The sequence below is a fragment of the Ixodes scapularis genome, unplaced genomic scaffold (assembly GCF_016920785.2).
Source record: "Ixodes scapularis isolate PalLabHiFi unplaced genomic scaffold, ASM1692078v2 PGA_scaffold12__126_contigs__length_90152505, whole genome shotgun sequence".
NCBI classification, from domain to species: Eukaryota; Metazoa; Arthropoda; class Arachnida; order Ixodida; family Ixodidae; genus Ixodes; species Ixodes scapularis.
Genome location: NW_024609838.1, coordinates 22,210,080 through 22,219,268, shown reverse-complemented (window position 1 = coordinate 22,219,268; position 9,189 = coordinate 22,210,080). Strand labels below are relative to the sequence as shown.

At 49.4% G+C, this 9,189-nt stretch overlaps 1 pseudogene; it reads left to right on the top strand.

The window, feature by feature from the left end:
• Positions 1 to 6,819: 6,819 nt before the first annotated feature.
• LOC120848417 lies at positions 6,820 to 8,877 on the top strand (annotated as a pseudogene).
• Positions 8,878 to 9,189: the final 312 nt, after the last annotated feature.

The window sequence follows — 9,189 nt, the reverse complement described above, 5'->3', positions numbered from 1 at the left end:
CAGCGCAAGTTTTTGCTGAACGTGTTCCGAGCTGCAGTGCGGTAACACATTCGACCACCAACCCCCTCTCCCCTCTCTTGTCCCTCAGGCACGCAATGCCCCCTGCAGGAAGGCAATGGCATCTCCAGATATCCCAAGTCGAATGCGAACGCATTGTTCCTTTAAACCGAGTGAGCGGTCATTACGTAATCGGGGAGCGACGCCCTTGGTGCTATGCCCGCATGTACAGCGTACCTCTATACGTGCGAGACTGACAGGTCGCAGCGGAGTCGCCGCCTTGTACAACGGACCGCGGACGACACCACGACCCGTCGAACCCAATCCAATGTCACGTCAGAGGCAGGTGACCTTCGGGACGAGTCGCAGCATCGCGCAGGTTTTGCGCGTAGTCACGCGATAGCTTCGCAGCTTCTGATTGGCTGGGATAGCTCGTAGCCTCCGCTGCGCTCCATCGTAAGACGGGACGCGGTATATAACAATGAGCGGCCGCCGCGGCCACCACCGACGCGTAGGAACGCGCGCGTGCCGTGAAAGCGTAAAGAACAAAGCAGCTCCGGCGGCACGAAGACAGGCAACGGCGAGCATGAACGGTCCCACGGGGCAAGGACACCCTGGGCTAGAAAGCGAAGGGTATGCCCCCGCTTTTTCGTGATGCACGGAACAGCGCCGCCGACAGGATAGAAAGAAAACAAGGTTAACGAAGAAGTTGGCGCTCAAATTTCCAGCGGACTTGGGTAGTCGCACCACGTTCTCTGGCAGCGGACTGGTTTCCTCCCTTTATAGACTCTCTAACCCGGGTTGTTTTCTTTCTTCTTTAGAATTATACTGCGGAGTTTCGTTGCTCTTGTTGTTGTTGTTATCTTCGTAGATTTTGCAGACATTATTGTTCGCACGTTGCTGCGGTTCGTGTTCTGCGGGAGACCCGATAGCAACTGCGAGGTCAGCGTGTCGCCATCCTTTTCGGTACTGTCCTATCGCACGTCCTTTCTTTCGTCGAATGTTTGCCCTTATTTTAATTTAAAGGGGATAGCGTTTGTGAGCGGACCCTACGCTCTCGCGGGTTCGTGGCTCGGTTCGTAACCAACGAAGCGGGGAGTAATGCACCCAACGAATGCGATGTCATATATTGGGTTTTCAACGGCAAGCACAAGTACGAGGGTCTCATTATGTTTACATACATATATTTACATCCACGTAGTAAGAGTAAGGCATAACCATTTGAGTTGCAGTAATGTACAACCAAAGTCGTTGTTTAGTCGCGGAAGGCCCGTCCGCGGAAAGTAGACAGGTGGATCGGGGAATTTATGGGAACGAGTTTTAAATGAGATAAAGGACTTCACGGTCCTGGACAACAGTATTCTTAGAATTTCCGGAGCGGTTCCGAAGCAGCTTATTATATCGTTTGCGCGGTACAAGACAATGTAAAATGCTATCGCAATTTAATGCCAACTTGCACAGCGATTTTGGCATCTTTTTTTTAAATTTATTTTGTCGTTCGACGACTATTAGTGAAAGCGCGAGAGCGGCAACATCGAGCATTCCAAAGAAACAGCTCGTCTTACTAACTTCCGCTTTGTCCGGACATGCACATCAAGATCACGCGAGAGCATGCATACCAACGTCGCGTAGCCTGTCCGTTGCACCGTTAGAACGCAGTCGTTGGCCGTTAGTCGTCTGCAAAGGCAACAACCGCCACTTAACGGTCGTTACGAGACCCGACGAGACGCGGCCGCTTCCTTAACGGCGGCTAAACATTGGCCTCTCAGTCGTGGGCGGCTCGCACGGAGACTGACGCACGCTTGCGAAGCATCCGCGGCGGCATGCGAGGCATCCCCTCGCAATATTGGCTCGAGCGTAAACATAGTGCTTCCGCTAACGAGCACGTATAGGCTGAAAGCCGATCGCCATCCGCAGCGTCAGCTTAATTTTAGCCCGACGAACAGGAGAATTTGATTCGTAGATTGGTGCAACGTAAAACTGCTGAAAAAGCACCGCCCACGCACACACACCCACACGCGCACACAGAAACACTCACACGTGCACGCACACACACACAGATCCAGACAGGTACACACATGCACTCGCGAACGCACCGACATACCCACACACGCGCAAACACACGTACACAAAAACGCAGATATTACACACGTGCCCATTATACACGCATACAGACAGTTTGTTAAGATGTGGATGGGTCGTTTATCTCTTCTGCGCGTCTCCCTGTTATGTCCCCGTCAGTTTACGCCGTTGCTTCGTACTCTAAAACAAGACAGCGCTGAGAGCCATGTTTTTCTTTCTTTTTTTTAAGTAGTTTTTTTAATTTACGCACATGGAAGAAAAAAAGTAACTTCATGTAAAGGATGTTGACGAGCATGAATTCTTTCCACTCCTGTAGATGTAAGAATTGACTCTATCAATTCGGTTCGCCTGACGTCCACTCGGGAGACGCTCGTGGCTTCGTGTGGTATTGAGGTAGGCTATAACAGGCGGAAGAACCTCCTGGCGATTCGCATGTGGAATGGACAGACGACACGGACTCTACTTGGCCACACCACGCTTTGCGGTATGAAGGGGCATGCTTTCGAGCCTCGTAGAAGGGCCTCCAGCCTTGGCATTGTCTACGACATCGACAGCAACAGCACCCTCTCAGACTCTGCAATACTAGGAGTTCTGATCTCAACAGTAGGCATCTGCAACGTCCGTCGCATCGGCAAGTCCATGGACACAGAGCCTCCAACTAAGCAAGCTCCTGATCTCGGCTCTTCTGGCCAGAACAACGGGCGATGCAGCTACGAAGGAGCGCTGCAAAACAAGCCCCTATCGTCGTTTCCCCCACTTCAGGCCGGACTTGAGCTCCCGGACGCTCAGCCTCCTCCTGGTGTAATTGAACAGGAAGCAATACCTTCACACCGAAATCCAAGTATACTCATTCCCTCGTTAGGTACCTTCGTACGCAAGATACTGGACAAAGCGCGAGAATTTGACCCGCTTCTACAGTATTCATGGGCAAACAGCTCCTGCATTTCATCGCACTCATAGAGCCTCTGGTCGAAAGTTTTCTGCGATGAAAGCTTTTACTCTACTAAGTTTTATTTTTATGACGTTCTTCCGATCAAATATACGATGGAACGCCCGCAGCATCGCTTCTAAATTAGTAGAGTTGCAGTATCACCTTTCATCTCAGCCGGCAACTATACTTGCAATTTTGGAATGCCGCCTTAGACATGGCTCTCGAATTCAGCCATATGTTCATTACCTTATAGCGCGGCAGCCGCGCCTAACATCTCGCCACGGGCATCACTCTTTGATCACTCTGGTGTGCAGCAAGCTATAGAGGATATGTCCCATCTGTGTACTAAAACAGCTGAATTTGCAGCATTCACTGTCATATATTTTGCTCCTTTAAGATGACCATTGTTTCTGATATAGGTGCTTCCGGTCGCTTTGATGCGAAGTGCATTCGTAGCCTACGTCTTCAATTTCCTGGTCGTCTCCTTATATGCGGAGATTTTAACACACATCATCCTCTGCGGGGAACTTAAACGCACGACGCATCGGGGTATTTTTTCGCAAATGAAATTGGATCAACAGATTTTATTTTTCTGATTGACGGCTCTCCCACATTTTTTGGTCATCGAGGACAACCTAGCGTGATGGACCTTACTATCGCTTCTCCAGATCTAGACGTGTACTGGTCGTTGAATGTGGACACACGGGGAAGCGATCCTTTTCCAATTTTGATGAACATACCCGAAGTGGGCTGGCCTCCCACGTCGTCATTACAGTGCAAAAATTGGGACGTATTTCGAAAAAAAGTTCAGCTTTCTTGAGCCATCGAGGATGCACTAAAAGCTATTTATACGTGTCTCATTCAATCCACATCAAAAATATATTTAAGGTTATCTCAGCTTTCCCAGGATTTGAAATTTGTACGCTTACGGTGCTGTTCGCCGCCGCATTCAGCGCCGTGCGCGCCGATGTGGTAAGTCCCCCCATTGGGTAGACTGTCGTCGTGTAACGGTAGGCTTACGCCGGCATACTCGCGCACTTCGTCGTTGACAATTTCGTCAATTTGCTAGTCATTAACTTCAAGTACACCTCAGCCAAGGATCTACAAAGTACTGAGAGCTATGGGCGGTTCTGCAACACCTCGATAAGTGTTCATCGCCCTCAGTCTTAAAACTGGCCTTGAATTATCACGACTTGCTTATGACTTCGCAGTGCGCTTCATTGTACCCCAACGCCCTTCTGGATCTTCATATTCTCGAACCGTGACTGGTCCTGCACGAAATCCGCAGAATCTGGATCATCTTCTCACTATGTCGCAACTGAAAGCGGCTCTTTGGAAATGCTAACCTCACAGTGTTTCTGGGTCTGATGGCGTTACTTATCAAGCACTGCGTAACCTGAGTGATAAGTCACACGTCGTCTTGCTCAAACGCTTAAATTGGCGTGGCCTACTGGTATTCTTCCGCAAGAGTGAAAGCACGCTTTAGTAACCACCACTTTGAAACGAGGCAAGCTTTCGTCGAAACTGTCATCGTAGCGCCCAATATCTTTGACCTTGTGTGCAGGAAAACTTCTGGAACGCTTGGTGCTAACGCGTCTCCAGCGGTACCTTGACGATATTGAAGCACTGCCACCTGAACTCGCGGGATTCAGAAGTGAGCGCTGCACTGCTGACTGTATGGCGAGCCTTGCATCAGCGTTGGAAGCCGCTCGTTCACTAGGAGACACTGCTTTGGCAGTGCTTCTTGATGTTGAACGAGCCTTTGACTAGGTTCCCCATGATGTAGTTCTTGCCTGCCTGAATCACATTGATATTACAGGATGAATGATATAATATTTCCAGGAGCTTTTGAGCGGCAGGGCAATTGGTGTTTGCTTGGGTAGGATTACGAGCGCCGCGCATCCACGGTTGCTTTGGCTACCTCAAGGTAGTTGCCTTAGTCCAGTACTATTTGGCATCGTCATGACAAAAATACCTTTATAGTGGTATTATCATCTCTGCAGATGACATATGTGTGTGGGGTTCCCATTCTGATCGACGTATTCTACGTCCCTTTGTGCAAGCATGCCTCGCGCTGTGGCAAACATGCTAGAGGACCTCGGACTTGCCGTCTCAGCGAAAAAAAACAGCGGTGATCACTTGCTCCCGCCGCCCCTTCCGTTGCAAAATATCCTCAGCAGAAAAGGCGCTAATCCCGATTTCATTGATGGAATAATTAGTCTGGGTCTTCTACCTGTCGACTAGGGCTATAACCTGCGAGTACAGCAGATCCCCTCACGCATTGGCTTACCCGGAAATGAGATGGCAGACCATTTGGCCTCAACGCGCGCTCTAAGACTACCCACTGCGAGGTTGAATCACCCCAGCCACCTTGACTCGAGATTGGCAATTAAGACTTGGATATACACAGGCATCCAGTTTACAGTGTAGCGTCTGATGAACTTCGTCCTCCAGCCTGTACGCGTGGCCTAACAAGAAAGATCGCTTCCCTTCTCCAGCGCCTAAGAGCAGACTGCGCTTACACGCAAGTGAACCTGCACCGCAGCAAAAGAACAACCAGCCCTTTTTGCGAGCACTGCGATCGGCCAGAAACGCTGACGCTTATATTTTTTGAGTGTGGACACTGCACTACAGGGCGAACTGTGCTTATAGCTTCCATGAAGAGCCTCGGTGTTTCATTCACCCTCGTGGATACGCTATTCTCAAAGGGTCCGCCGTCCATCTTCGAAAGACTGTGTTCATCTTCTTGGACACCTGTGGGCTTCTGGCAAGGATGTGATGTGTGAGACAATACGACCGCCTCCTTCGTGTTTTGTACTTGCGTGCCAGTGCTACTTTGCTCGTGAATTTTTCTTCGGGACTTTGTAAACACTTTGTGATGCTAGCGTTCTAGACGTGACCGTTTTCTCAGTTTTGATCGATTTCTTGCCGACTCTTTATTTTACTTTAATTTGTTAGCCTGTGTTTCATCATTCTATATTTCTCATTGCCATTTGTTCCCCTTACTTTCCTCTGCACTTGTTCTCATCAAAACTGCAATAGACCAAGACCGCGAAACCTTTCCAAAGCCAGTGAAAAAAATCTCACGTCAGGCAAACACCGCCACCACCACCGAAGACAACGGACGAAGAAGAGGACAAACACGTACGTTTTGTGTTTATCCCCTTCGTCTGTCGTCTCCGTATTTTTTTTTCCCAAAAAATGTGCAACATTATTCAGCTTGCCTGTCCACTTGCTCTTTCTTTCAACAAATAAATCGCTTTAGGCACCCGTCAAATAAAGTTCGCATAACAATACCTATTCCCCGTTTTTCTCGGAACTTCTTCTTTATTGCGTGACTGCAGAAAGACAGGCATACCGCACGACATTTCGCAATCGCATTATGCAAGTGACACAATAATCTCGTTACCCTGTAGCAAAAAAAAAAAAAAAAAAAAAAAAAACCAGTTGGATGCGTGTTTCAAAGACGTCGTCATGTGTCGAGATGTCAACGTATTTCACGCCTGCCATTTCTCAACCGGCATCAAAAGTCGGGTGTCGCAACGGCAACAACAAAAATCATTGCAATAAAAAAACGGCGACTTTATAAAACAAAGAAAAAAAATGAAAAACGGCCAGGAAACGTACTATGTAATGACACGCTTCAAAAGATTCCTGTCACATCGAAGGACAGAAGAGGGAAAAAACAAGAACAACAACAATTGAAAACATTCACCGTGAGATGACCTTTGAAAAAAAAAAAAAAATAATAATATACGCGTTTTCGGATAAGGCCAACTCTTCCGTTAATGAAACTCTCGAAATCGATCATGCGTCGAAAAAGCAAAGTCGACAACGCGGCGAGTCCCGGAAATGCATTTTCTGACGAGGTCGTCCACAAAAACCGTGATTATCTCGCGTCAGAAGGTCAATCAAACGACCCTACGCGGAATGCGACGGTGTCGACAAACAGAAAGCTCACGTAGCTGCGCAGACGACGCACGCCAAATACCGGACCAGGCTTTTAAAGTCCTCATAGACGCCGACAGCAGTGTAAAGACGTGATCTCACCGCTAATACACCGTATAAACGACAGTCTGCAGACAATAGAGAGTTTTAGGAAACCGTTTCAGCACATCCGATACGGTATACGACGGGCCCTCCGGTACGCACTGCGCATGCGCACTCCGCAGAAGGCTCGCGCATGCGCAGTACGTACCGGAGGGCCAATCGTATACCGTATCGGATGTGCCAAAACGGTTCCCTACAACTCTCTACTGTCCCAGGCGTGTTTCTTCTGTCTATGACTGTTCTGTTCTGTTTGTCATAAAAAAAACATGCATGAGGAACGTCCGGAGATAATTATGTCACCAGGTCTGCAGACGTGTCTTTTGAATGGCGCGTGAGCAGCGCGTGTGCAGCGCGTGAGCAGAGCGTGAGCAGCGCGTGAGCAGCGCGAGAGCGGCTCAAGGCAACACAATGCGACGCGTCGTTTACGGGGAAACTCCGCGGTTTTCTTCTTTCTTGAACGTTAAGCGCGCAGAACAAAGGGACATCGCGACCAGACATTTCTCGCCAACGTAACGTCCGTCCATCCACAAACTCTAGGAACACAGATATAGGGCGCGCTCTTGAAATTCCCATATGCACTCGAAGAGTGGGCTGCGACCTGACTATACGTGTTTCCCAGAATTACAAAACACACGCACGCACACACGGACGCACGCAGACGCACACTTACACATATACATAAACACGGAGACGCACATGAACGCACAGACACAAAGAAAAGAAACTCTCGCTCAACACAGGGGGCTGCTCCATTGTGAAGCTGTGGACCAGCAGACGCGTTCACTTTTAATTACGAAACAACACGCAATGCGGAAAACCGCGCACTTTCTTTTTTTTTTTTTCCCCGACCCATTTTGACTCGCGTTTGCCCAGCTCGTTATGCAAAGCTGATGGAACAACGGACCGAGAGCTTACCTCTCTTCTTCCCACTTACCATAATGTTAAAGCGAAATGTAGAGAAAACAGCTTCCTATGCTCTCCGACTGAGGGTCACACACCAGAATATGCAGAGTGCATGGCCGTCCTGCAAGCTATTGAAGCTACTAGACCCCACCTAGGAACTGACCAGCAGCTAGTTCCCTTTACAGACTCCCAAGAAGTGGTTAGAGAAATTCAACAACAGAAGTGCTCTGCTAGCCCCACCAGAAAGGCAATCTTTGACTCCGCAATTCAACTATACCGGAACAAGGGGGCCAAGATCAGCGTCAGGTGGATCCCCGGACACGAGGGAATTAACGGCAACGAGCTTACGCACGAAGCCGCGCATCAGGCGATGAGAAACCTCAGGCACCGGTCCCTGCAGCCCCGGCCTTCGGACGTCAGCCCGTCACGCCCACAACCGGGCGATCGCAACGACAATCCTCATGAGAACCAAGATACGTACGACCTCGTTGAAGAACTGCAACAACTAACAAGGAAACGTTTCCTAGGAAGATCCTCGTCCCCAGAGGAACACCCTATCCCGAGGACACATTTCGAAGAAAAGAAATGGTGCTGCTACGGCGTATTCGCGCCGGCGGAGAGGTGACTCCTAGTTCCCAATACAAATGAGAACTTAATGCTCTCAAGAAGAAACACCCCTACGCAGTACCACCCCGGTGCAAACTTTGCAGGGAGGAGGACCTGTGCCCCAGTTTACATCACATACGCTGGGATTGCGACGGTCTCAAAACGTACAAACTCCTCGTCTTCAGCAAGACCGGCCGAGCAATCTTCGGGACTGGACGCACCCGGAGGGTGATTGCCAACGAAAGACTCGGGTGCTCAGATCGCTGTTGGAGCACATCTCTACAGGCGGCCTGACTTCCTGCATTTAAACCAACTTCAAATAATTCCTCCAAAAGACGACGCCAGACCACAAGCTCACCGCGTTGCGATGACTTCGGTCATCGGAGGTCTTTTGGAATTGTCTTTTCAATAAGCGTTCTCATCCATCCATCCATGCATCCGACAGAGGGTTAAGGCCCGTTCACACTCTTGCAACCGAGTACGACCGAGAGAGACCAAACCGGTTTTTAAGCCTCTTGCGATCTCTTAGGACCAGCTCCGCTCAGCGCATCCGGTCCCAAGAAGTCTTTCTCGGTCGTACTCGTTTGCAAGAGTGTGAACGCGCCTTTAACCTCAACGAA